The following is a 27,997-nucleotide window of genomic DNA, read 5'->3' as shown; positions in this document are numbered from 1 at the left end:
AAGTTCACAGGCTACACAAAAAAAGTAAATTCAATTTTTCAAACTATAACTTTATGAAACAATTATCAATAAACTGGCATTAAAATAAAAGATGAATTCTTTTTAATTTTATTTATTTACATTTATGTATGAGTGTGCTGCATGTATACCTGCCAAAAGAGAAATCGTTTAACTTGGGAAATACTGGTTACTTTTGGTTGTTCTTGTTGTTTGTCTTATTTTAAACTACAGAGTTTGAACCCAGGGCCTCACATGAGGGTCAAATGCACTACCGTGGAGTTATATCCTCAGTACTTAATTTCTTGATTCTACAATATATTTTCTAAAGAAAACCATATGCATTCTGTCTCACTTAGGGTTTCTGTGTTGTGATAAAACACCATGACTATAAAGAACATGGGAGAAGAGTTTATTTCAATTGCATTTCCATCATCAAACGAGGTCAGGGCAGAAACTCAAACAAGACAGAAATCTGGAGGCAGAAGCTGAGGCTGAGGCCATGGCAGAGAGGGCTCCCAGGCTTTCCCCCATGGCTTGCTCAGCTTGCTTTCTTACAGCACCCCTGACCAGCACTGCAGGGAGGGCACCACCCACAGTAGGCTGGGCCGTCCCCCATCAATCACTAATTAAGGAAATGACCCAAGGACTTGTGCATAGACCAAACTGATGGAGCCTTTCCTCAATTAACACTACATCCCTCTTCCAAAATGACTCCAGCCTATGTCAAGTTGACATAAATGAATAGCCAACACAAACTGTCGTTTAATTTGTGAGGCAAACAGACCCACAATTCTAGTACAACTTCTAGACCCATTATTTCTCCATTGCTGTGCTAAAATGCCATGACCAGGCAACGGATAGAAGGAAGAGTATATTTGGGAATAGTGTGTAATGGGAGCCCACCAGAGAGGACCACTCAGACACTTCACACCCAACTGAAAGTCTCCATCCCAGCTGGCTGGAACTACACCAAGCACTCAGGGATCAAGATGGGACTACAATCAGGCACTCAGGGACCCAGATGGGACTACACCCAGGTCCACAGGGACCCAGATGAAGCCCCAAGTGTCCAGACTGTGGTGCTTTTGAATTTGAAAAACACATCCTGGCATCTCACTCAGCAGCTGCAGGGGCACTTCACACAAAAATGTAGCTTAACAGAAGCTAAGGTAAGCGAGCTGGGGCATCTTGACCTCAGCTTCCTATTAAACAGTCGGGTTATTTTCCATGGGATTCTCCATCAAGGAGATCAAATTCCAGCTAAATTTGAAATGTCCTCAGCAAGAAGGACAGATGGAGGACCCTCTGCACCGTCTTGTTCTGTCAGCATCGTTCCAGAGGGACAAGAGTCCATGATGACAGGGCAGAAGACAGAGGTTGGAGCAGGAACTGGGATCTTATGTCTTGAACCACATGCAGAAAGCAGAGGAGGCAAGCTGGGAATGATGCACGGTTTTGAATCTTCAAAGCCAACCCCAGTGACACACTTCAAGGCTACACATCCCAAACCTACCAACATACAACCAACCGCAGACCAAGTATCCAAACATATGGAACTATAGGGGACATTCTTATTCAAAACACCACACTTGGCTACAAAGAGAGTTCCAAGCCAGCCTGGGTTACAAGAGATCCTGTTTGAAAACATAGATACAAACATACATAGCTTAAAAGAGATAGAAAGACAATAAACAGTTAAAATATATTAAACCAAACCTTAGAAAATATGAATTGTCATAGTTATGTGTGTATTTGTGTGTGTGTGTGTGTGTGTGTGTGTGTGTGTGTGTGTGTAGGTAAAAGAGACTGAAATACAGAAATCAAAGAATTTATGCAAGAAATCATTGACAGACTGATATAATGATAAGGCTGGTTCACGGAGACTTGATGAACAGGTTAATGCCCACAGAGAAGGGCCCCTGAAAGAACTATCTATAATCTAGTAATCCCACTACTAAGAACAAATCCACAGGACAGGAATTCAGGTATCAGAGACATCTGCTCCATCATATTCACTGTAGCCACTGGTCACAAGACCCAACACAAAGAGCAGACCCTAGGAGCCCATGGCCAGATGAACAAATTAAAACAATATCCATTCAGCCCTTGGTCCATTTCATGCCAAATTGTATGAAACCCAAGAAAATGCTATTTAACACCAAAAGGAACATGCCTTCCCATAGTTCAAACCAACTGGAACAATAGTCTGGGCTCATCATCTGCTGCCTGGACACAAAGCATGGACTCCCTGTTCCCACCGCCATAGTCTCAGTCACACCTGAGAGCAGTGGATCATGGCCCCAAGTCATTCCAGGACTCATCCTGGGAGCTTAGCCTGTGGCTTCTACAGACCCACAAGGATTCACACTGACAGTTTAGAGGCTGAATCTGCACTATGGGAACAAAAAGTCACCAGGATGAGAGAGGAATGGGGATTCTTCCCCTGGGAGAGAGTCAACAACTCCAGAGCCTGGGGTGAGCCCCTGCCCTGGAGGACTCAGAGACTCCTCCAAAGGAACCAAAAATAACTTCTTCCTCTTCTTCTCCCTCTTCCCCCTCCTTCCCTTCTTCCCCCTCTTCCTTCTCCCCTCCCTCCTCTCAGACCCATGTGCCATAGAGCTGAGAATCATTGAAACATCTCCAGACTTCAGCCTAAAGTATGGAAAAAGAGTCCCAGAGAAAGAAGCTTCATGGAAGGAGAAAATGTGGGACATGTCACTCATGTTGTAGAAGGAAATGTCACCTTCACTGTAGTCCACAAACACCCCCACACTCTGGGGAGCTTGCCTAAAGGACAATGAAGCCCTCCCACTGTTTATATAGGCCCAGTAGCCACTACTAGATTGTCCCACAGTCCAAAACCCCTTCTCTGGACTCTCAAAGTACAGGCCTTCCCTCTCCACATCTTCCCTACAGACGCCCAGAATCCACTTGCTGCTATCTCCATTCTTTATCTTCACCTCCCAGTAACATCTTCCTGAGGAGATGCCTTCAGTGCCCAACACATAGAAGAAGCCATCCAGGCACACAATGGTATCCTTCTTGGTCACACTCATCCTGTCCTGAGAGATGGCAAGGATGGGGTGGGCAGAGTCTGGATCCAGAGTGACAGGCCCTGTCGGGAGAGTTTACAATCATAGGAGGTCCTCTCCAGCCCCCAAACAAGGCCACAGCTGTCCCACCTCCACCTCAAAGCTTCATAGCTTCTTCTAGGGGGACAAGTCCCTCACAGAAGAGCCTGTGGCTCAAACCCATGGCTTGCAGCAGGGGAGGGAACAGAAGGCTGACCAGGGCTTACAAGGTCACAGGGCCCTTGAGAGCCAGACCCAGCTTAGTGGCTGTCCCTCTGCCTCCCACACCACCACCACTGAAACTGTCACCACCTGGATCACCACAGGGGACTGAAGGAGGTACCAGAGCCATGGGAAGACCAGGAGGAGCATCCCTAAGGAAGACAGAGTCACTCACAGGCCTGGAAGTGTTCCTTGCGCCAATCTACAAGAAAAGAACAAGTCATGTGAGGGATTTCACACACTACACCCATTTGCTCCATGACTGTCTTATGAAACACAGACCTTGGATTTGTGGGGACAATGTGTCTCTCTGTTATACACACAAAAACACACACATAAATACATATACACACAGAGAGACACACAAACATACACACACACTCATATTCAGGTCCTGTTGTAGCCTTTCCATAAAGACTTGACCAATGGAGCTTAACGTCCATCCCTATTAATGGCAGAAGAGTGATGTAGTATGCATTCTCTCACTATGCCTTGTCAGGTCCCAGACACACAACCATCTTGGAAGCTATACATCCTTGAATATGAAAATTTCCAAGACAGGGAAGAAGGGACCTGATGAAGCAGGGGGCCTTTGAGTTTGAGACCAGCCTAAGCTACATGATGAGTTAGAGACAGCCTGAGCTACATGATGAGTTAGAGACAGCCTGAGCTACATGGTAAGGTCCTGTATGAGTATGTGGATGGCTCTGGACAGTACAGTGCTTTAAGGCCATTGTTTGATCATACAGATCCACAAACAAACAAAACATCCTCAGAGGTTAAGAGCACTTGAAGCTCTTGCAGAGAACCAAGGTTCAGTTCCCAGCATGCACATAGATGCTCATGATCATCTGTAACTCCAGTTCCAGAGGATCTAACACACTCATCTAGACTCCAAGAGCACCAGACATGCACATAGTACACAGACATACACTCAGGCATAATATTTATACAGATAAAAATAAATACTTAATTAAATAAATAAAACTTCTTGTGAGAAGTTCTAAGTTGCACTCTGGTTCCCATGATACAAACATCACAGAAAGTCATGTGCAATTTCAAATAGATCACACATGCATCAGCAAGACTATAAACACCCTGGAGTCAATGGACACCTGGTCTAAACACCCAATACCTGAGCAGCAGGTACTCTATAGAAGGACTCCAGCTGGAACAACAAAGCCGAGGAGTGGGAGAGGGAGGGAGGGAGGGAGAGAGGAAGAGAGAGAGAGAGAGAGAGAGAGAGAGAGAGAGAGAGAGAGAGAGAGAGAGAGAGAGAGAACATCAACAGACCAGAGGACTTGGAAAAAAAGGAACTCAAAACTGAAATAAAAGGATAGGAACCCCAACATTAAGACTATCTTAGGGAGACCTGAGTCCTAAGCTGCATGCGCAAGACTTCTGGAATCTTCCAGAAAGTAGTAATTCTAATCCACAGGGTCTAATCCACATGGCCCTCCACAAGTCTATAATCAAAGCTTAACTCCCACTAACCCTGCACCTGAAAAAGGTCCACTGAACCAGGAGTTTGCAGACTGGGCCATTGTGGTGATATATTGTATACCCCAATAAAGCTTGTCTGAGGATGAGGGAAACAGAGCCAACCACTAGATTAGACATAGAGCCCAGGCAGTGGTGGCACACACCCTTAATCTTATCACTTAGGAGGCAGAGATTAAGATTTCTTAAAGGGAGAAATTAGTTAAAAGAGAATTTTTTCCCACATTAAAAAACGGGAAACATTTTTACAATGAAGAGTGTTTGGTCTCTGTTTGATAATATGATTGATGTTCTGAAAATGGAACAATTATATGAGAGGATAATTAATGTAGATGGGATTAAGTAATGTCAATTATAAATTATTGTTTGATATTTTTATTGTTAAAAATTTGGTTAATATGAGTGCAAAGATAAAAGTTTTAGAAAAACTTGTTAAAACAGATCATAGAGATATTCAGACACAGAGGAATTTAAAGATGAACCAATCTCAGCATTGTATTATACAGTTACAGAGAAACAGCCTAAGGCTTTCCAAGAGCCAACCTTAATCTATCCAGTAACATTACAGGAACTGCCAATGCTCAAGGCTGTGGGGAGGGCGTTTACCCACCAACCCCACAGCTCCCCAGAGTTTTCTTGAGTGCAAGCAGCAGGAAATATTAGATAGAAGGATTTATTGCGAAGAATATCGTGGAGATAAACAGACAGAAAATAAAGGATAGCCTCGAGAGGGCCTGGAACCTATTCCAACGGGCCCTGACTGTCTCTGCCCCAGGGTTTTTATAGAGACGCCAAGGGGTGGAACAAAAGACGTCCTCCCCCAGCACAGCCAAGTGCAGACCATCTCAGACACCTGCACTCAGGCCTGTGGTCCTGATCATCCTCTATTCAGACCTGCTGGGTAAAGCCACGAGGAACCCCAGAACGGGCTCCCACAGGTCCCCCCTTCTTAATATATAAAAAAAAATAACTATTAATGGCTTACAGCAATCTCCATAGCTGTTACACCTCCCAGTATGGGAGTAGAGGATGATACAGATGCATTTTCTTGTTAACAGAACATAGGAAAAACTTTGATGTATTCACATTGAATTTAAGTATTTCCTTAACTCCACAAAACCAGGGTGCATTAATATCAATAGGTTTCTGTGAACATAATTCAATCTCATAACTCCTCCTTTTCTTTATAATTTTTTAAACAAAATCTCAAACCTAGTTAGAGGAACCCAAACTTATACAATTCCTACAAACCAATATTGAAAAGCAATATTTTCAATCTAATCATTATCACTTTGAAAACTTTTAGCAAAACATCCAAAAGAGTTTTACACTTTAAATTTAGTATACCCATTTGCATTTCTTACTAACATAACATTAATCCACTCAAATAAGAAAATGTTTTTTAAATTACATAGACTAAGGAATATTAACTCTCCCTTTTCTTTATAATTTAAGCAAAGTCTCAAGCCTAGTTAGAAAACCCAAACTTTTCCATTTAAACAGTTCCATTTGTAACACAAAACCAGTTTCTTAAGTAATTCCATTTTTACATAAACAGTTCCACAAAACAATTCATGAATCACCAGTTAATAAAGCATATATGCATACACAAAACTGCATCTTGATTCTAGGTAGAAATAAATTTCTTCATTTAACCCAATTCCAGAAAACCGTTCCTAGGTCATTACTCAAAATTGTCCCATTGCAATGAAATCTCTATTGTTTATTTCATTTCTTAAGTCTTAAAATTCAAATGATAAATTCTGGTACTAGCCTTCCAAATATGAGAAATCCATAACCAAAATCTTTTTGTAATTTTATCTCATTTTAAGTTCAAAAAGTTCAAACAAGAAAAATTCTGGTATCAGGCTTTCACTTCCAAATATGAAGAGACGTTTTTCAACCAAAACTTTTTGCAGTTAATAATTTTGTTCAAAGAAGCGTCTCTGAACTTTTATTCTCAAGCCAGAGACCTTTTTAGGTACAGTAGTATTCTAAACCGCACCATTTTTTATGTTAGCTCAGGTTTTTCTGTGCTGTGTTGATATTCCACGGATCTCAGCTGCAGATGCCTTGTGCTGGTTCTGGCGTCCACCATTCTTAGCTTCTTAGCGGCTTCTGGAGCTTTTGAAACCATTCAGACTGCCTACTTTGCAGTCTACTAGGACACTACCTGTGTCTCAGGTGTTTTCACCATATACATTAAGAATAGACTCACACTTAACATTTACACTTTACAAACTTACATATAACATTTTTTGCCTTGCAAAGCATTTAGACTCATATTCAACATTTACATTTTACAAACTCACATATAACGTATTAACATCTACTTATTTATACTCCTTAAGTAAACTATAGAACTACTTTAGTAAATATATTTCTTACTACCTATATACTTATATTCATTCCATCTTATTCTTATTTAAAGTTACATTTACAACTAGCATCTTTACTTCTTACAAGCTTATTACTACATGTCTTAAGACTACCTTAGATACTTCTTGCAAGCTTATATTCTTAAAGGAACTCTATAGATCTATTTTACAAACTTATATAGGGCTACTATTGGCATATATTTAACTTAGCAAACACCTAAAGATTTCTTAACACAGATCTAACAAGACAGAATAATTTCTACAAACTCATATCTTATTTTTGTCTTTCTACTTCTTATTCTTAATTATTATCACTATCTCTATTAGAAAGATTCTCTTAACTAGACAGGAAGTACGTACATCATTTCTAAAGTTTAGAGTTTATAATCAGCTTTGTTATAAAGCACTGGGATTTAGAGAGTATTGTCATTATAGAGTTGTGATACTTGTTGCTAGAAGATTGTAACATTCTCAGGATGAAGCCACATCCCAAAGTTGCCGAGTTCTCTCAGCCTTTCTGGAACCAGCAGAGATGCACTGTCAGCAGTAGATTGTTTTTAACTAGAGGCTGTCCCTTCACCCAAATTCATAATAGTTCCCCTAAGTTCTTCAATTCAGACAAACATTTCTATTACAGCAGTACTTTTGGTTTGCTCTACTGAAAAGCTTCACTTCACGCTGAGGGTGAAATTACCGTATTTAGCTGCTGTAAAGCTCTTTGCCAAATACTGCACAGCTATTAGGTGATATAAGGTATTTTTCTAAAGGAGCTAGTAAAGCCAAAAGCGGCACAGCTCCGAACTCTTATTTCCTCACTGTTTGCATTAAACCAGTGACAAAACCTCAAATACTAATCGAGCCACTTTCATTCTGGTTCCTTTATAGGAACCTCATTGGAGCTGACTTTTCTTAGTTCCATGCTCCTTACCAGACGCTCCCGTAACCACCGAGCTTCATTCTCCTCTTGTGAAAAAACACAAACATGTCCTCGACCCCATATTAACACAGGATCGGGACCCTTCCATAATCCCGAGCAGGGATCTTTCCATTTCACTTGAGTTTCAGGATTTAGTATTTTCACTTCATTAGCTTTAACTCCTGATGTTATTAGCAGTGGTGATATTTAACATTGATTTCTTATAAGGAACTTTCAGGTAAAGCAACTATTTTGTAAGACAGCTAGATTTTCTGAAGTTTGTTTCCCATCTATAAAGCAGTCATTTCTTTTTTGAATGCCTGTTTCCTTGTCTCCTCATTAGATTTGCAAAGGAATTGCTCGTTGCAGGCAGTTTGTTCAAAAGGCAAAGAACTTTATTAATTTCAACATAAGTTTCTTCATATCTAAGACAACATTCAGTGTATAAATTGCTTTCCCTTGTTTTAAGGATTTTAAAGTGGCTTGTTTGCTCTTAAAGGTAGCATTTTGTCATCCAGCTACCGTAAAAACTTTGCACAGCTATTACGGTAAATAAGGCATTTTACCCACCCCCAAACCGTGAAGCACCTAGTTCCGTATCCTTTCAATTTTTCATTGGAACTGACACTTAAACTCTTAAATGATTTTCCTCCTTATTTTTTTAAAAAGCTGTACTTTAAGTTTACCATGAACCTATTTTCGAGCTGACAAAAGTGTTTCAGGGCAATGTCACCATGTTTAGCAGAAAAACTACCTTTCCCAGAATGCATTTCCCTTATATCAGTCCATAATAATATCAGTCCCATATCAGTCCCTTATATCATTTTCCTTATATCATTGATTTCCCATAGTTCTTTTCGGGTCTGAGAGTCAACTGGTTCTCTTTTACTAGACTTGCCTGGGAGGTTAGAACGAAGTCTCTTGCCTTTGCAATGGGAGATTTGAACAAGCATTTTACATTTTCTGCTATGGCACATTGGGAGATTCCTATTCTCTCCTCAGCTGGCTTCAACAGGCATCTCTCCTTCATTCGACACTGGCCCCGGATCAGAACCACACCTGCCTCATTAGCGTGCATTGAGGTGGGCATTTCTGATAGCAACTTTCCTCGGGGCTTGTGTTTGTCTTAGCCAGTCAGTGAAAAACAAAAACATTTACAACAGCTTTTCCATAGCTCCTTCAGAGATTTTCTCCTACTGATTTTCTCATTTTGCTTGTTCCTTCCCCCCCCCCCCCAGATGCAGAGCTTCAGCTATCTGTCTGCAGCTCTGTACCTCTGCTAGCTGCCTTTGGAGGTAGGGGCTTTTTTTCTCCCCCTGAATCTGCCTCAAACTCTAGCAGCTTTGTCAGGTCATGCATTTTCTGGGGAGGAATCTGTCCCCTCTGTTTCTTCAGAGTCTTTCTCCCTGACAGTATCCAGTTTGGTCTCAGTTTATCCCCTCTACCCCAGAAACAGTTTCTGACACTACAGTGGCGGCTTTCCCTGCTACTGAAGGTAGGGGCTTTAGTCCGTTTCTGTTTTCAGGGTCTGTGCGGTTTGCGTACAGACTGAAAATCTAACAAGGGAGGTTTTTGCCATTTCTAAACTCCCATTAGGACAGGTGTTTTGCTTCATCAGGCCTTCACCTGGCCCAGTCCCCCAGTGGGTTGTTTTTGCTTGTCTGGGTGCTCAAGGACAGAGCTTATGCTGGAGGCAATCACCCCTCAGGGCTACACTCCCTCATCTCATGGGAGTCAGTTGAAACAAAGCTTTTCTCAAAGTGGTGCTTTCTCTGACAGAAAAGAAAGCTTTACTCCTGGATAGTTCTGTTCTGCCCTGGCTGGGCTCTTTCCCCAGACAGCGTTCTGACTCAGCAGCATGACTGCTTCAGACACAGTTCAGCTTTACTGTTTTCCCAGAAAGGTCCTTAAAGCTTTTCTCAGATTTCTTTTTGCAGCTGTGGACCTATCAACCCAGGACTTGTAGGAAAATGGACAACTGTGCTGTTCCCACCAGCTTTGGCTTTGTTTGGTCATTAGCAATCTTCCCCTGGGTCCTGCACCTTCCTGCCTCAGCTCTGTGCTCCAGGAAGTTTGCAACTGCAGGAATCCTAGTATCCCTGAAATGCATTCCAACTCAGAGATGCTGGCCAGTCTCCTCTGGGTTTTTGGTCAGAAGCTAGGGTACAAAGCTAACAGTTTGCATTGCTTCAGGGGATTCTTTGCATTAGGACGATTAGGAGTACCTTTTTTTTTTTTCAGTTTTTTTTTTCTATTTTTTTATTTTACAATACTATTCAGTTCTACATAATAGCCACAGATTCTCTTGTTCTCTCCCTTCCTGCCCCCCTCCCCATCCCCCCAGCCTACCCCCCATTCCCACCTCCTCCAGATCAATGCACCCGATCTCATCTGATCTCAGAAGCTAAGCAGGGTCGGGCCTGGTTAGTACTTGGATAGGAGTACCTTTTCATTCTGAAACACTCACTCAGAAACAAACCCTTGATGCCTCAGCTCAGCTGTAACTGAAAAGCTTGGTTTTTCTGCTTTTCTTAGGCAAAGTTTCCTGCCCTTTTGAGCTCTCTGTAGCTCTTCACTCACACTCTCCCAAGCGTTTCCCTCAGGGTACTCTGACCCACTGTCTTTTACTAGCTTGAAGAGACAGAGCTTAGAAGAAGATTTTAGGAACTTGTCCCTGCCTCCTGCATTGCAGGGAGGATTTTTAAAGGCTGAAAGAACTTAGGTTTTGCTGTCTTAAGGGGTTTGTTGTTTTCCCTTAGAACTAATCACAGGTGGTCCCCATACTAATATCTTCAGGTGATTCTAATTTTTGTCCTTCTGAGAGAGAAAGTTAAAGGCTTTAGTTTTTAAGTTTAAGAGAGCTTTTGAGAAAGATTAAGGCTTTAGAGAGATTTTTCCCCAAAATTTTCCAAGAAAAGCTTTTTGGTTTAAGAGAAAGATGTTTTTCCCCCAAGAGAGAAAGACCAACTTTCCCCAAAACTTCAACTTTAAACTTTGACTTCTTACACCCCCATTTTTGCCTCAGGGAGAAAACACTTTCTCCTGCCGCTTGGACTTAGCATTTCAGCTGTCCCCAGGTCAAAAGCTTCCATAGGAAACTTTTCCTTCCCCATTAGCTCAAAGAGCTTTTTTACTACCCGTAAAGCCCAAAGATTTTTCCCAGTTTGCGTTTATAGCCCCCAAAGTTATAAAATTGAAGAGTTTTTCTGTCTAGTTGCTTTACTTATTTTTTCCTACATGATCTTACACTTCTAAGTTTTTCCTATACTATATTACTACCCTATACCTTATACTTATTTTTTCACAGAAACTCAGAAAGGGATAGAAGATAGAAAATTTTGACAGAAGAGAATTTCGCTACAGCATCAGACATCCTTCCAGTCCACTTTCCTTTTCTCTCAAGGATAAAACCCCTGCCTCTCAATAATATATATATATATAAAATATATATATTTTCCATAACACCGGCATGCCTTTCCACTGGCAGGGCTGACTCAGCACTTTCACCAAAAACTCTGTAATAAAACTATTATTTTCCTTTATCTTTAGTCCCTATTTCTTTGTCTTTAGTCCCTGTTTATTTGTCTTTAGTCCCCCCTTTTTTTGTCCCCCCTTTTATTCTTTAGTCCCTCTTTTTTCTTTAGTCCTTGTTCATGACGCCATTCTGTGGGGCGTTTACCCACCAACCCCACGGCTCCCCAGAATTTTCTTGAGTGTGAGCAGCAGGAAATATTAGATAGGATTTATAGCGGAGAATCTTGCGGAGATACAGACAGAAAATAAAGGATAGCCTCGAGAGGGCCTGGAACCTATTCCAACGGGCCCCGACTGTCTCTGGCCCAGGGTTTTTATAGAGACGCCAAGGGGTGGAGCAAAAGACCTCCTCCCCCAGCACAGCCAAGTGCAGGCCATCTCAGACACCTGCACTCAGGCCCGTGGTCCTGATCATCCTCTATTCAGACCTGCTGGGTAAAGCCACGAGGAACCCCAGAACGGGCTCCCACAGCTGTGTAAGAGCTGACTGGACTCCTGTGCAGATGTCAGATTTGAGGAGGTTCAAAGAAGCTACAGTGTCATATGGTATGCATTCTCTGTTTGTGAAGCAGAAGTTAAACTCGTGGTCAACTTGTAATAGAATTATCCCTCAAGACTGGAGAGATTTGGTTACAGTCGTTTTAGAGGCTGGTCCTCAATTACAAGCTGGTGCAAAGATGAGGCTAAGACCACAGAACAACAAAGTAGGGCTAGAGGAAAAGAAATCTCCAAATATCAACTTCCTGGAGAGGGAGATTATGCTAATGTAGAAAGGCAATTTTTATATCATGACCATACCCTGGCTATATGCCACACAGCAGCTTTGAAAGCTTGGGACAGAACTGAAGAAGTAGGAAAGAAAATTGAGTCATTTACAAAAGATATACAAGGCCCAAAAGAAACCTGCACAGATTTCTTACAAAGGCTGTCTTCAGCAGTAAATAGAATGATACCAAATTCAGAAGCTAGAAAGATAATAATTGAATTTCTGGCTTTTGAAAATGCTAATGCACAATACAAAGGGGTAATTAGGATGTTAAAGGGAGATCAGCATCCTTGGAGGAATGGATCTGAGATACAATTAATATTGAATCTCATGACCATGATGATGCTTAAATAGGAGAGGTGATTTCTAAAGGTTTGAAGAAAAATAGTAATGTCATGTGTTTCAATTGTGGTAAACAAAGTCACCTAAAAAAGGACTGTAAACAGGGTGTCCCTAGAAACAATGTTTTTTCACAGAACAATGGCAACAGAATGCCCTCCGTTCCGTATTATGCAGAAGGTGTGGTAAAAGCAGACACTAGACTAAAGAATGTAGATCATATTGGACAGACAAGGTAATCCTTTGCCTTTGTTGTCAGGGAAACTCCCTGAGGGGCCTCTTGCAGCTGCCCCATGTCAAATACTGTTCAGTCCTTTCCTGTCATCATGGAAGAAACTCCTTCCCAGAACAATTAAAGAACCTAATACCTATTTTAAAAAATCATACTGCTCTGGATGATAAAAAAAAAAAATCTTTAGAAAATAAAAAAAAAATTTAAGGGGAAACCATAAATCAAAATTGATAAAGATTAGATTTGGAAACTCCCCAAAGTTAGGGTTGGGGAAGGATTTTGTTTTTATTTTTCAGGAAAATAAAAACAACCATCTTGAGGAATTTAAAGATGCTTGGACAAATAAGCATCCAAAGAAGAAAGAAGAACTACCTGAAAAAAAATTGCCAAAAAGAGAAATAATCTGACCTAATGCAATCTCTGAAGTCTCCAAAAAGATGATGGGATCCCACAACAATGATTCTATCAAGACAATGATAATACCACTAAGATGACCAATGCCACTCAAAGATTGATTTTGGACTACAAACTGCTCAGGACAATTTCGAGATGGCTAGCTGAGATGATCCAGCTTCACAGACTACTCGAGCAAGGACTTGAGGTATTTTCCCATTATGCAGAGACTGGACAACAAATGAGACAGCTACCTCTCCCAGGACCTGACAATTAACCCAAAGTTTTCTTTTCAGGATCCCCTAGAGATGCCTTCACCCCCAGACAGCAGGAAGTAATTTTAAGAATGATACCCACATTCCCAAGAGGTGGGGTGGGTAGTTTTCAGTCATTCAATGGGTTATGGATAATTGTCATTGTTTAGGATGATTGGTTACAACTTGTTAATTGATAATGATCATGAAAAAAGCTAAACAAAGATTAGATTCAGGGTTCTTGTTTGAAAATAAGAAAAAGAGGATGTAGATAAGAGGTAGATTATTGAATCTACTCTGAAAAAAAAAGAGAGAATATGGATATAAGATAAAAAGGTAAATTATTGAATCTACTATTAGAAAACAACTATTAGTTTTAAATATTTTACATTGGATTGGATTTTTTGTTTGTTGTATACAAATTTGAGATTAATTTTGTTAGAATATACCACTCATATATTTCTAATCTTGTTTAAGGTATTGCACCTATACAATTCATTTAACAATGTAATGTAAATTGCTAGTCCTTGAAAGTTATTATTACCAACTAACTAGGATATATGAAATGCAAGTTAATAGTCATTACAATCAAACTTGTAGTCATATTAGGTATGTTTTCAAGGTCAAACACAAATATATTTATAGATAGACAGTCATCTTCAAACACTTCAGAGATCTACAGAATACAGCATTTAAGATGTTTTAGTAACATAGATTCTTTCTTCTTTTTTATGAATATGAGACATGTCTGCTCCTGGCAGCACCAACCTACTTCAGAGAAGATGATGGGCATTGAAGAAACTCCTAATGGAGTTTACTTTCTTTGTGGCAAAAGCTAGCCACTGGACAAGAAAGTGCCCTTACATGGGCTGCTGACAGTATGTTGTCCAAAATGGACAAACAGGACACAAAAGAAAGTGACTGCAGAACTTTGCCAAGACAAAGTAGGAAGGCCCTTCAGAAAATCCTGCTTCACAGATGAGTCTGTCAGATATGCTAGGCCTATAGGCCAAAGATGATGCCCCAACATTGCAGAGAAATCTTGGTTGACTGTCCAGGTAGCCAGCTGTTTCTGTCATTTCTCACATTTTTTGAAAGTTGCTTGCCTGCACTTCCTGTTTACTTAGATAGTATTATTTCCTTCTCAGATCTCTGAGGGAGTTGAAGATTAGACAGTTATAGTTATAGATTTTTTTAACGAATTCAGAAAAGAAACTCACTAAAGAGGTGTAAAGTGTGTAAGTTTGAAAGACACCAAAAGGTAGTTTTTGGTTGGTAATACAAGTTAGGATAGAAAGTGAGTTAGGTATACTTTAGACTCACCAAAATGGGATAATTACCAGAGTTTTTTGTCTGAATTTGTCAAATGTTTATGGACTGGACATTGTTAATGTAACTCTTGAGTGTATATATTGTATATACTTATTGTACTTATTTATATAGTTTTTCTTATATTAGTTATAAGAAAACTTATTATTTTAGACAAAAAAAGAATAAATGTGGTGATATATTTTGTACCCAAATAAAGATTGCCTGAGGATGAGAGAAACAGAGCCAGCCACTAGATTAGACATAGAGGTCAGGCAGTGGTGTCACACACACCATTGATCCTATCACTGAGAGGGAGAGACTTATCTGGATCTCTGTGAGTTCAAGGCCACACTGGAAACAGAGCCAGGCAGTGGTAGCACACACACACCTGTAATCCCAGTACTGGGAAGCATACACACCTGTAATCCCAGTACTGGGAAGCACACACACCTGTAATCCCAGGAAGTGACAACAGTGTGGAGAAAAGTATATAAGGCTGAGGAAACAGAAACTAAAGCAGTTCAGCTGAGACCCTTTTGGGTGAGGACTCAGAGGCTTTCAGTCTGAGGATTCATAGAAACAGGATTAGCAGAGGAGTTGGAGAGGTGAGGTTGGCTGTGGCTTGCTCTGCTTCTCTAATCTTTCAGCATTCACTCAAATATCTGGCTTGAGTTTTATTAATAAGATATTTTAAGATTTGAGCAACAGACCATGCTGTCACTGACAGTGACTTACACTAGAGGACAAACCAGAATGCATTCTTTGAGTCTGAGAAAGCATTCCTGCTGTGTTCTGATAGAGGCTCATCAGTGACAAGAACAGAAGGACACTCATCTCATCCTGCCAGAGGTAGGGTGGGAACAGAAAGAGAGAGAGAGAGAGAGAGAGAGAGAGAGAGAGAGAGAGAGAGAGAGAGAGAAAGAGAGAGAGAGAGAGAAGAGGATGACATGCTGGAGATGGTGAGGCCAGAGGAAACATAAGGGTCACTGCTGTGTTAGCTTTTACTGGGGAGATGAACACATGTCTAGTCACACAGACAGGTGTGTGTGACAGATGGAAGGAAAGATTTCACTGAAGAACACCTCATGGAAACACAGAAACAATGAGTATAATTAGGGTTCCGCTGGGGCCGGGTGGTGGTGGCACACGCCTTTAATCCCAGCACTCAGGAGGCAGAGCCAGGTGGATCTCTGTGAGTTCAAGGCCAGCCTGGGCTACCAAGTGAGCTCCAGGAAAGGTGCAAAGCTATGCAGAGAAACCCTGCCTCAAAAAAACAAAAAAAAAAAAAAATTAGGGTTCTGTAATGAAGCATGAGCTATGGCTGAGCAACCACAACACCAAAGGACCAAAAACTCCCTCTCACCCAATAATCATTAAATGTCTACATAGATACTTGGGGAAGAACATGATCATGAGGCCTTCCCCAGCCACCTTTATCTGCCTCATAGGGAGGGTAGTTGAGATTACTTAGCAGGTGATGGTGGTTGCCACCAAGCCAGACAACCTGAGTTTGATCCCTGGGACCCACTTAATGAAAAGAGAGGAAAGACTTCTGCAGGTTTTCCTCTGACCTCCACACTAATGCCAAATACACACGCACACACACACACACGCACACACAAAGAGACAGAAAGAGAGAATATCTTGGGGAAGGGCAGGCCCTGTGGGCTCCTCTCTCCTGATGGGACCAGTCTGGTGCAGGTCTCCTTTGGATAGTCACAGCTTCTGACAGCTCAAGAGGACAAGAGCTACACTGTGCTGACAAGCCTTTATGTCAGCTTGACACAAGGTGAGGTCATCAGGGAGGAAGGAATATTAACTGAGAAGATGCTTCCATAGGACTGGCCTATAGGTAAGACCTTTGGGCATTTTCTTAATGATCGATTAATGTATGGAAGAACCCAGCCCATGGTGTGCAGTGCCATCTCATGGCTGGTGGTCACAGAGTATATGAGAAAAGAAACTGGGTAAGCCAGGGTCACCAATACGGTACTCAGCACTCCACCATGGACTCTGCATCAGCCCTAAGTCCAGATTCCTGCCCTGTGTTTCTTCCTGCCTTGACTTGCTGTGGAGATGGACTGGAAGTGTGAGTCATACACACTTTCCTCCTTGAGTTGCCTTTGGTCATGGTGTTTCATCACAGCCCAGGAAACTCTAAGGCATGTTTTCTACCAAGACCACAGCATTCTACAAGAGTCACGTACCTGCATACAGCTGGGCCTTCCTCCAGGCTGTAAAGGAACATATTCTCCTGAGAACTCAATCAGAACAGCCCACTAAAGCAGTCTACTACCCTGTCCCTCCCTCCATTCTACAGGTGAGGAGAGAGGACTCTAAGGAGCTGGTTCCTGCAAGATGCAGAGGCAGCAGAGGATTGTGGGAAATTCTCTGGATCACAGATGGGAAAGATGGTGTTGTAGGCTAAGTTCCCCCCACTGATCTGATACTGTGCGGCTTTTTAGCAGTCAAATAGCTGCCTCTACTTATAAAACTAAAATGTAAAAAATAATAATAATATTTTATAATCATTCAGCTTCACTCCTAATCAAAACCTTGCTGTGTGAGAAAAAAATCTTAGGGACTAAAATAAAATTATTCCACAACTCTCAGAAACATTATAACATCAGCACTTTTTGGAAAGCTTATTTGGAGATGTGCTGAAAAAGGAGAATGAGTATAAAACATAGACAGGAAGGGAGTTTTTGGGTGAAGTGCCCAGTGTTCCTCATGTAAAATATCTCTAAATCCAGGCACCACTATTCCAGGAACATTAGCCTACCCTCTTCTTCCCACTGAGGTCAGCAGCCCTGGCCTCTGCCCATCACTTTGATCAACACCATCAAAAACTAAGGGAACAGATTCCCTGGGGGTTGACTGTGGATTGAGAGGAGGTCATACTCCAGAATCTGTGTATTTGTTTATTTATAAACACCTTGTGCTGGTTAGGATTTTCTCAATTTGACACTAGCTAGAGTCGTCTCAGAGGAGGAGCCTCAATGGAGAAAATGCCCCCATCAGTACAGCTGTAAGCAAGACTGTGGAGCATTTTCTTGGTGGATGATTATTGTAGAAGGGGCCAGCCCACTGTGGACAGGGCCACCCTGGACAGGTAGTCCTGGAGTGCAGCAGCAAGCAGACTGAACAAGCCTTTGGGAGCAAGCAAGTAAGCCTTTCTCTGTGGTCTCTGCTCCAGGTTCCTGCCTTAAGTTCCTAAAAACTTTCCTCAGTGATAGACTGTGATATGAAAATGTGTAAGATAAATAAACTCTTCCCTGCCCAAGTTCCATTTAGTCATGATGTTTTATCACAGCAAGAGAAACCTAACTGAGACATCTTCTTTAATGAAATTTAAATACTGTGGTTTGTCTCTGAAGGGCAGACAGTAGTCAAGAGCAACTGGAGCCCAAGTCAACAATACAGTAGACAGGAGTGAGACCCAGGGCACAGGACACTTCCAGGAGTCACATGTCCTCCAGCTCTGGGCTTCCCCTTCCCTGAACCTTCCTCTTATGTCTCCCAAAGGGGTTCCCATTCTGTCTAGAATCAAGGAGGGGGCACACCTGGCCACATGTGCCACAAGGAACCATGGGACACTGGGACAGTCACTCACCAGCCCTGTAAGCTGCCTTCCTCTGATCTGAAAAACAACACACAGGAGTCAAGTGAGCTACTGGGCACTGAGGGGACACCCAGGGCTCAGGAGGGAAAGCATGGCTCACCAAGCTCTTCCTGGAGTGTGCCTGAAAAACAGGGAGAAGACAGGGTCTGTGCACTGGACACAAAAACAGGAAACACAATTGTTTCCTAGTAGTCTAAACTGCAGACCACCTGACCCCGGCACTCCAGCCATGCTCTCTGGGCTTTCTTGGCCACCGACTCTGATCCCAGAACACTGCATCTTCCCGGGACTCTGGCCCAGTCCTGGGCTGCTGTCATGACTTACTTGTGGTCTTCAGCTCAGCCTCCTTTTTCTTCTGGAATGACTCCTGCTCATACTGCAGATTCTCCCTTTCCTGCCGCAACTGCAGCTTTGATAAATGTTCTCTTCTGAGAAAATGGCATGACCCTAAGACCAGAAGTCCCATCATGGTCACACTCACGGCAAAAGCTGGTATCCAGGGAGAAGCCTGAGGGAAGAAGGGCTCTGTGGCCCAGGCAGAGAACCAGTGAGTGCCACACCTGAGGACAGTCAGCCCAGCACACTCCAGGAAGGCCATCTGCTTCCCAAGCTCTGTAGGAGTGAGGAACAGCCCTCACCTGGGATGAACATGGCCATGGCCTTCTCCTGGCCCAAGATGGGATTGAACATGGAACAGGTCACATTCCCCAAAGAGCTGTCTCTCACCACCAACGTTGTCTTCATGCTGAACAGCCCCTCATCATCCTCAGTGTGGTTCTCAGAGGATGCTGGGAGCCTCTCCCCTCTGGAGTCTCTCCACTGCACCTGGGGCTTCGGGTACCACCCTGAAGTCATGCACACCACACACACACCACCGTCTTCTGGACCTTTGATGTGTACTTCAGGGACAGAGCCCAGCACTGCAGGAGGACACATGTGAAGACCCCAGAAGCCACTTTGGGCTCAGGCACCCCAGGATCACCTATGTGTCTCATAGGAACCTCTCATGGAAACACAGGAATTGAACAGGAAAAGCACACCTGTTTGGGGACTAGGTTGAGCCCCTGTTGCCCAACAGAAGAAAGATAACAGGGTCTACTATGGGGGACAGAGCACAGGCCACTCTTTGTTCAACCACAAGATCCAGAGGAAACAGAAGAGGGTTGAGTCAGGGAGACCTGATATAGAAACCATCATCCATCTCTCCGTTAGCTACACACCTGTGACCCCTGGGATAGCAGGGCCACACCCAGCTCCCCCTAGGGAAGACAAAATCCTGACATCCCTCCTTATTCTACTTACTTATTTGTCTTGAACATTGATCATTATTTCACATTGGCTTCTCATTGGGGCATTGATCATCAATTAATATTGACTTCTCATTGGGGCATTGATCATCAATTAATATAGACTTCTCATTGGGGCATTGATCATCATTTAACATTGACTTCTCATTTGGGGCATTGATTATCATTTAACATTGACTTCTCATTGGGGCACTCTGATATGTCTGCCTGCTCCTCTAAAATATAAATTCCATCATCTGGTATTTTACATGACACTGACAGTGTCCCTGGTCCCCAGAGCAAGGACCAGCACATTTTGGATGAATGGATGTAGGAATGAGTCACTGTTCCTCATATCAAAATGGGGGATCAAAAATAAATAAAAGTAAAAATGATGGACCAGAGCCACATATGGTAGACAATGCTTATGAGCCCAGCACCTAGGAGGAAGCAAGAGGATCCTACATTCATGATCACCCTCCACTACAAATCTGGATCAAGGACAGCCTGCTCTACATGGACCTCCCCTCATTCAATAAATTAAGGAGCTGAGATACATGATCCCTTAGTTTCCTCCCACACACAATTCACCCAACATCTTTAGAACAGGGATCAGTTCACCAACCTGCCACCTTCAGTTCCAAGATGGCCTCTTCATAGAAGAGACCACGTTTGAAGAAGCAGACATATATTCCACTGTCTGGCTCCTGGACATTTCCAATGCGCACAGCAGCCTTGCCTTGGTGGAATTGGTCTTTCACCAGCCAGGTCCGTCCTGAATACTTGGCCATTTGCTCTTCCTTCTGTTCTTGTTGGTTCCGATAGACAAATACTGCCTCTGAGAATCTGGAGCGGAACCACCTCAACTCCTCCATGTTCTCCACACTCATGACTGGAGACAGGGAGCAGGGAAGTATGGCTTCCCCACCTGGAGCAGCCACAATGGGCTCTGAGGGACCAAACACCAGGAACTCCTCTGTGGACACAGATGTACCAGTGAGGGGACTGAAGAGACATGGGTCAAAGCAGAGAACACCCACAGTAAAGTGAAGATCCTGGCATGGGAGGCAAAGGCTATTTGAGGTTGCTCTAGGCCTTGTGGATTAGGCATCCAGAACTCATAAACAGAAGCTCTTCAGACTATGGCACTGTAGCCCATAAATAATAGCTAGAGCTTCCTCTTCTGCCTGTGCCCCTGACCCCAGACACTTCCATGAAGAAATCACTTGTGCATTTATTCTCTAGCTTGCATGCACCTAGTCACTAGGGTGCCTTTCAGTAACTAGATCTCAGCCTAGAGCTTCACTTTCATCAGTGTGGGGGGCCATCCCACCCCACTTTTCCCCAGGGTACTCTTGAGTAGGAGCTTTTGGCATTCCTGGCCACTCCCCCATGACTGTGCATGCTCTGGAAGAATGATTGGATATCCTGGGACCTTACATCCTACATAATCTGTGTGCTGCATGGTCAGGTAATTTGCATGTAGCATGATCACGTAATCTATGCACATGCATGGCATAGGTATATAAGCCCATATGTGCATATTTGAGGGAATCCCAAAAAAGTGGGTCACAGACACCTCCTCTCTCTCTCTCTCTCCCTGCACAATCTTCCATAGGCCTAAGCACATTTCCATCTGTTCCTTCTCTTAATAAACTCTTATAGTGGGTTTTGTTGTGCCTCATGGCTTTTCTTGCACAGTAAATAACACTGCTTAATGAATAACACTGTACCACCTAATAACTAATAGGAGCAGCAGAAAATATTAGATAGAAGTATAGATGGAAGAGAAACAGATAGAAAATACAGGATAGCCTTGAGAGAACCTGAATCCTAATCCATCAGGCCCTGACTGTCTCTGCCAAAGGGCTTTTAAAGGAATGCCAAGGGGTAGAGCAAAAGACCTCCTCCCAGTACAGCCAAGTGCAGACCATCTCAGACACCTGGTACTCAGGCCCATGGTCCAATCATCCTCTTTATGCAGACCTGCTGGGTAAAGCCACAAGGAAACCCAAATGGGCTCCAACAGGTCCCTGCTTCTTAATATATAAACAAACAACTCCCCATTAAAAGCTCACAGCAATCTCCATAGCTGTCACATCTCCCATTAAAGCAGTAGAGGATGATAAAGACGGCATTTCTTTTTTGGAATGGGTCTAAGGTGACTACAGCAATCTTAGCGGCATCAAGTTCTTTCTAAACCTGCAACCTCTGGATGCAACTGCATCAAACTTAAAGACTCCCTTAGCTTCATCATTAACATTAATGATGATATCATAATTCTAACATAAATACTGAGGTTATCAATCCTAATGAGGTTATCATAATTCTAACATAAATATTGCTGTACATAGTTACAATTCTCTCAAACCCTTAACAGAACCATTTGAACTTCTTGCTAACAAACATAGGACAAACTTCTGATGTGTTCACATCAAACTTAAACACTTCCTTAACCTCACCAAACCATAGTGCATCAATATCAATAGGTTAACATAATAATTCTAGCATGAACATTACTATACACTGTTATAATTCCTGCAAACCTACATTCAAAGCAATACTCTCAATATAACTATTAACACTTTTCTACAAACCTACATTCAAGAGCAATTTCTTAATAGAACTATACAAAACACAACATTAATTCACTCAAGTAACAAGAAAATATTTTTAAATTAAATAGACTGAGGAATATTAACACTCCCCCTTTTCTTTATAATTTTTTAAACTAAATTTTGAGCCTAGTTAGAAAAAAACCCAACTTCTCCATTTAAACAGTTCCATTTTTAACACAAAACCAGATCCATAAGCAGTTCCATAAAACAGTTGCATAGATTGTCAATGTTGATAGATTCTACATGTGTAAATAAATTCAAAATTGTCCCATTGCGATGAAATCACTACTTACATGAAACCATTTCATTTAAGTCCGAAAAGTTCAAAAGAATAAATTCTGGTACCAGGTCTAAAAGTTCCTCTGAGCGCTCACAATCAGGGCGTAGCTCATCAGCCACCCTTAAGCTTTGTATAGCATATAGCTCCAACTATGAGGAGTCCCATAATCAAAACTTTTCTTCAGTTCAAGCAAGTCTCTCTGAAACTTTTGCTCTCAGCTACTACTGCCCTTTGCTGTCTGTAGACTTCCATAACTAGGCCATTCCCAGACCCCTGTGTCCTGAGGCTAGAGAGCTTTCTTTCTTTCTTTTTTTGTTGGGTTTACGAGACAGGGTTTCTCTGTGTAGCTTTGGAGCCTGTCCTGGAACTCACTCTGTAGACCAGGCTGGCCTCAAACTCACAGAGATCCGCCTGCCTCTGCCTCCCGAGTAAGGGGCTTGAAGGCGTGCGCCACCACCGCCCAGCGGCTAGAGAGCTTTCAATCACCTCATGCCACACTCCATCTTTCCCACAGCAACCCTGGCTCTAGGAGGAAACCCAGCTGCTATGAACTGCGGCTTCCTCGGGTCCCTTTACCTGCTTCACCAACCATCCAGTCTCAGCGCCCCGGGTCCCAGAATCCTCTGTATGCTGTCCTGTTGCACCACGGAATGTAGCCCCAGAGCAACTCCATGTTTCCAGCCACACCTTTCCTGCAGAGTCCCAGTCTGGCTGTTTGTTTAGCCTGGAGCACAGCTCTCACCTCCACAGCTTCCTGGGCTCCCACATGACTCAGTTGCTCATCCAGCAAGACACCGGTTCTCTGCCCTTGGCCTCTGCTGAGCCACCTGCTTGGCTTTCCACCTCTCCTGTGGTGTGTCAGGCCCCAGCCACCAGGGGCTGACCTGCTCCAGCAGCTGGGGTCAGAAGTCTTCACTGCACACTGCTGCTTGCCATTCACCTTTCTCTTGGCATGCCATCTCTGCCGGGCTTTCCCAGTGCTGCCTGTCACTCCCCTCTCTCGCAGCCTAGCGTGTCCACCTCTCACTGTGGCTTCCTTTCAGTAGGAAGCTTGCAGACCCTCGAGCATCTGCCACCTGCACTGCGTTGGTGTTCCTCGCTGGAAGTCTCCGAAGCTGCTTTTTGCAGTTATTGGCGGCTTCTGCATCTGCCGAGTTTGCTTTCTGCTAGGGACACTACTTCCTGCGACCTAGGTTGGGAAAACCTACTCTTCTGTAAATCACTTTTTTATTAAACCTTCTCCATATAATCCGTCTATTAAACCTTCACTATGTCCCTAGACCTAAAGCCTATATCCTACCTTAATATATTATACCTAAGTCTTACTTACACCTACCCAGGATCTTTACACCTAAAGCTTACTCCGCCCTGATATGTAAACCCACATCTCTATGATTCACTTTATTCACACTTCTTATTTAAACTTACGTTTACAATTAGCATGGCGATTTACTACGTGTATTTACATTTTTCATAAAAGAAAAACTCCATAGATCTATTTTACAAACTTATATTCATAAGAACTGTTCAGCAAATTCTCTATAGAGCTACCATTAGCAAATATCTAACTTAGCAAACACCTAAAGGATTTCTAAACACCTAGAAGAGATTTAGAAAAGATTTCTTAACATTTAGAAGAAATGTTACATTATCTTCCAACAAGACAGAGAGTAATTTTCTTTGGAATTTAATTTGAAAATATAAATAAATGTAAACTGCTAGTTATCAAACCCAAAAAGGAAGAAAAGAGAATGAGAAGAAAAGCCTTCTAAGGAGCATAATTTCTAAGTGACTTTACTGCCCTCATAGACGGACGTTTGTCATCCAGCTGCCATAAAAGACACTGTGCAGCTATTAGGCAATATAAGGCACTTTCTCAAAAGAGCCTATATAGCCAAAAGCGGCGCAGCTCCAAGCTCCGTTTTCTTACAGTTTTTCATTGGCGCTGACACTCAGCAAAATCTCAGACAATTTTCCTCCTTCTTAATTTTCTAAAAGCTGTTTATTAAGTTTGCCATGAGCATTTTTTTAATATCAATGTTTCTCTGGAATCTTAAACACAACTCAATCTCATAAGCTTTTTTTTTGTTTTAATTATCTCCTGTGAGGCAAGCTGTTTGTTTGCTCTCAGCTTTTGGGGATGTAAATCTAAGCTTTCTAGTAATGCTTAAGAAAGAAACTTCGTTTTGATCTGGAAAAAACAAAACAAAACAGTTTTTCCAGGCATTACCACCATTTTTAGCTGCAAAACTGCATTTCCCAGAAATCCTTTCTCTATAGCATCATGCTATTACTACATTTCCAAGCTACTTTTTCAAAACTACATTTCCCATCATGCCTTTCAGTTCCCTTTACTGGGTTAGTTTTCATGGTTTTGCTATTGCAATAAGAAATTTCTTTTTCTTCTCTATGTTTGTTTTAGGATGCCTGCATCACCGCTTAACATGTGTGCCTCTCCAATTAGATCTTTCGCCTGACCGAGTCCCGGAGTGGGTTGGGCGTACTCAGGAAAATACTTCTTTGCCCGAGGCAAAATTCCCTTGTGGCTTGCTCTTCCATGTTACCCAGTCAGTGAGGGAAATGAAAGAACTTGAAACAAAGCTTCCTCAGAAAGATCCTTTCCCTAACAGAAAAGAGCTGTTTGCCTCCTCCCCAGACCAGAATCCCTGATGCTGCAGCACAGCCTGGCTTCACCTCTTCCTCTTCCTGCCCTTTCCCAGGTCTATGACTAGATTCTAGCCGCAGAAGGATTTCTGGCTGCTTTTTTTGTTTGTTTGTTTAAACAGGCCTGAAGAGACAGAGCTTAGAAGAGGGATTTGTCTAGTTCCAAGAGGTCTTTTTGTTTTTTCTTAGAGTGAAACCACAGGTGACTTCCTGTACTCTCTCAGGTGAATCTAATTTTGCCCTCACAAAAAGAGAAAAATCTGAGAAAGTTCTGAAAGGCTTTTAGATTTTTTTTTGAGAGAGATTACTAAGTTTTTCCCAAGAAAGCTTTTAGTTTTTGAGAGAGAAAGACCATCAAAACTTTCCCAAAACTTTCCACTTGACTTTGCCTGAGGGAAAATTATTTCCCTAACGCTTGGGACCAAAAGCTTCCCACAGGAATCTTTTTCTCCCCATTTCTTCCTCTGATTTTTCCCAGTTTGTGTTCACAGCCCTATAGTTAGAAAATTAAGGACATAGTTGTCTGTCTTGTAGCTTATCTTATCCTACTTTTTCTTTGTGCTGTATTCTTACATCCTACTTTTCTAATTTTTTTCTACACTATATTACAACACTCTACCTTCCTTATTTTTCATAAATAGAAATTAAGAGAGAGGGACAGAATGAAAGAAACCTTGATAGAGAAGATTCTACACTGCAGCCGTGTATTCAGACATCATTTCAGTCCCTTCTTTCTTTTTGTCCTGAAGACAAAGCCCCTGCCTCACTCTACTTTTTCCCACTGCGTTCTGGCAGAGTCTAACTTCTACTTTCACCAAGTACTCCAGACTTTTTTTTGTCTTTTTTTGTCTTTGTCCCTGCTCACTGGCGCCATCTGTGGGGGGCCATCCCACCCCCACTTTTCCCCAGGGTACTCTTGAATAGGAGCAGCAGGAAATATTACAAGCATAGAAGGGAGAGAAACAGAAAATACAGGATAGCCTCCAGAGGGCCTGGATTCTAATCCATCAGGCACTGACTGTCTCTGCCAAAGGGCTTTTAAAGGAATGCCAAGGGTGGAGCATAAGACCTCCCCCCAGCACAGAGTGCAGACCATCTCAGACACCTGGTCCTCAGGCCTGTGGTCCAATCATTCTTTTATGCAGACCTGCTGGGTACAGCCACTAGGAAACCTAAATTGGCTCCAACACATTTCATCTGGAGTAGGCCAAAGATCACGCATTTGAAAAGGTCCCTGCAGATGCTCACACGTTGAGACACACAGTAAGTTCTACCTCTCTCAGACCCTGTTTTAAAATCCCTTGATGATTGAACCACACCCAGGAAACTCCCAACCCCAACCCTGAATTCAGTCTATCAGCCCACATCTTTCTCTGCTGAACTATATGTAAACTATAGAACATAGAACAGGGGATGGAGAGTTGGCTGAGCATTTAGGAGCACTGGTTACTTGTCCAGAGGACCCAAGATCAATTTCTAGCACCCACACTGTAGTCCACAACCATCTATCACACTCCTTCAGACTCTGTGGGCATCAGATATACATGTGGAACACAGTCATACATTCTGGAAAAACACCCATACACATGAAATAAAATACATGGAGCCAAAGGCAATGTCTGTTAAAAAAAAAAAATTATCATTCCCAGAAGCCCCAATCACTTCTTGATAAAGAACAAAGATAGTCTGCCTCACTCTGACAGCCCTTGGCCCTCTAGGCCTGGAGGACTGATATACAAGCACTGTAGGCCCCTAAAGAGCTACAGGCATCATGTGCCCCCAAAGAGTTACAGACACTGTGGGCCCCCATTAGCTACTTATCACTCTGTGCTGCTCCATTTGGCTCTAATCCACTGTTGCCACTCAACAGACCAGGACTCCTGCCTGCTGTCTCCCACCCCCACTTCTGTGACCCTGTTACATGGATCAAAGCCATATTGCTGCTCTGCTCAAAGCTCAGTGCTGACTCTACGATGCCCACCAGGACCCACAGGGCTGCTCCCACCTCAGGACCTCCCACACTCAGCTCCTGCTTCTCCCTCCCTGGCTCACTCTGCTCCTACCTACACTGGCCTCCGCAGCGCCTCACAGCCCTGGCACACGGCCAGCTTCAAGGCTATGGTCCCAACTATGATCCCCAGATAGTGTGTGGCTATGGAGCTCAGGCAGGCCAAGGACTCACAATATTTCTGTCTCATCCTCTCCAATGCTGATGTAGACATGCTCAGCCTAGATTTTTATTACTATTCACTATAAAGGGAAAACTATGAAAATCCTGGACCCCAGATGTAAATGAGTTTCCTACATCTGAACAGCAGAGCTCCTCATAGATCCCATTCACTGGAGGGAGCCATGGGAAGGTAGAAAAAGACACACTCACTTGTGGACACCCAGGTAAGCAGCTGGGCAAGGACACACAGGCAGGTGAAATGGCAAGGGCAGAGCATGTTGGCAGCAATTTTCCATGTCCTCAGAGCTGGGGAGAAAAACAGGTATGATAGACCAAGACCCTTGGGCAGCAGGCAGGAGGCAGGTTTCACCCAGAGCTTGGACACAAGAGCGGGGAGAGAATCATCAAGCTGGTGTCAGCCCCACAGAACAAAACACACCC

At 42.8% G+C, this 27,997-nt stretch overlaps 1 pseudogene; it reads right to left on the bottom strand.

Annotated features, from left to right (window-relative positions):
• Positions 1-12: 12 nt before the first annotated feature.
• On the bottom strand, positions 13-27,852 carry LOC114705830 (annotated as a pseudogene).
• Between the last annotated feature and the right edge of the window lie 145 nt (positions 27,853-27,997).

Source organism: Peromyscus leucopus, chromosome 16_21, assembly GCF_004664715.2.
Source record: "Peromyscus leucopus breed LL Stock chromosome 16_21, UCI_PerLeu_2.1, whole genome shotgun sequence".
Classification (NCBI taxonomy): Eukaryota; Metazoa; Chordata; class Mammalia; order Rodentia; family Cricetidae; genus Peromyscus; species Peromyscus leucopus.
The sequence above is the reverse complement of the archived record's forward strand: the minus strand, read 5'-3'. Positions and strand labels throughout refer to the sequence as shown.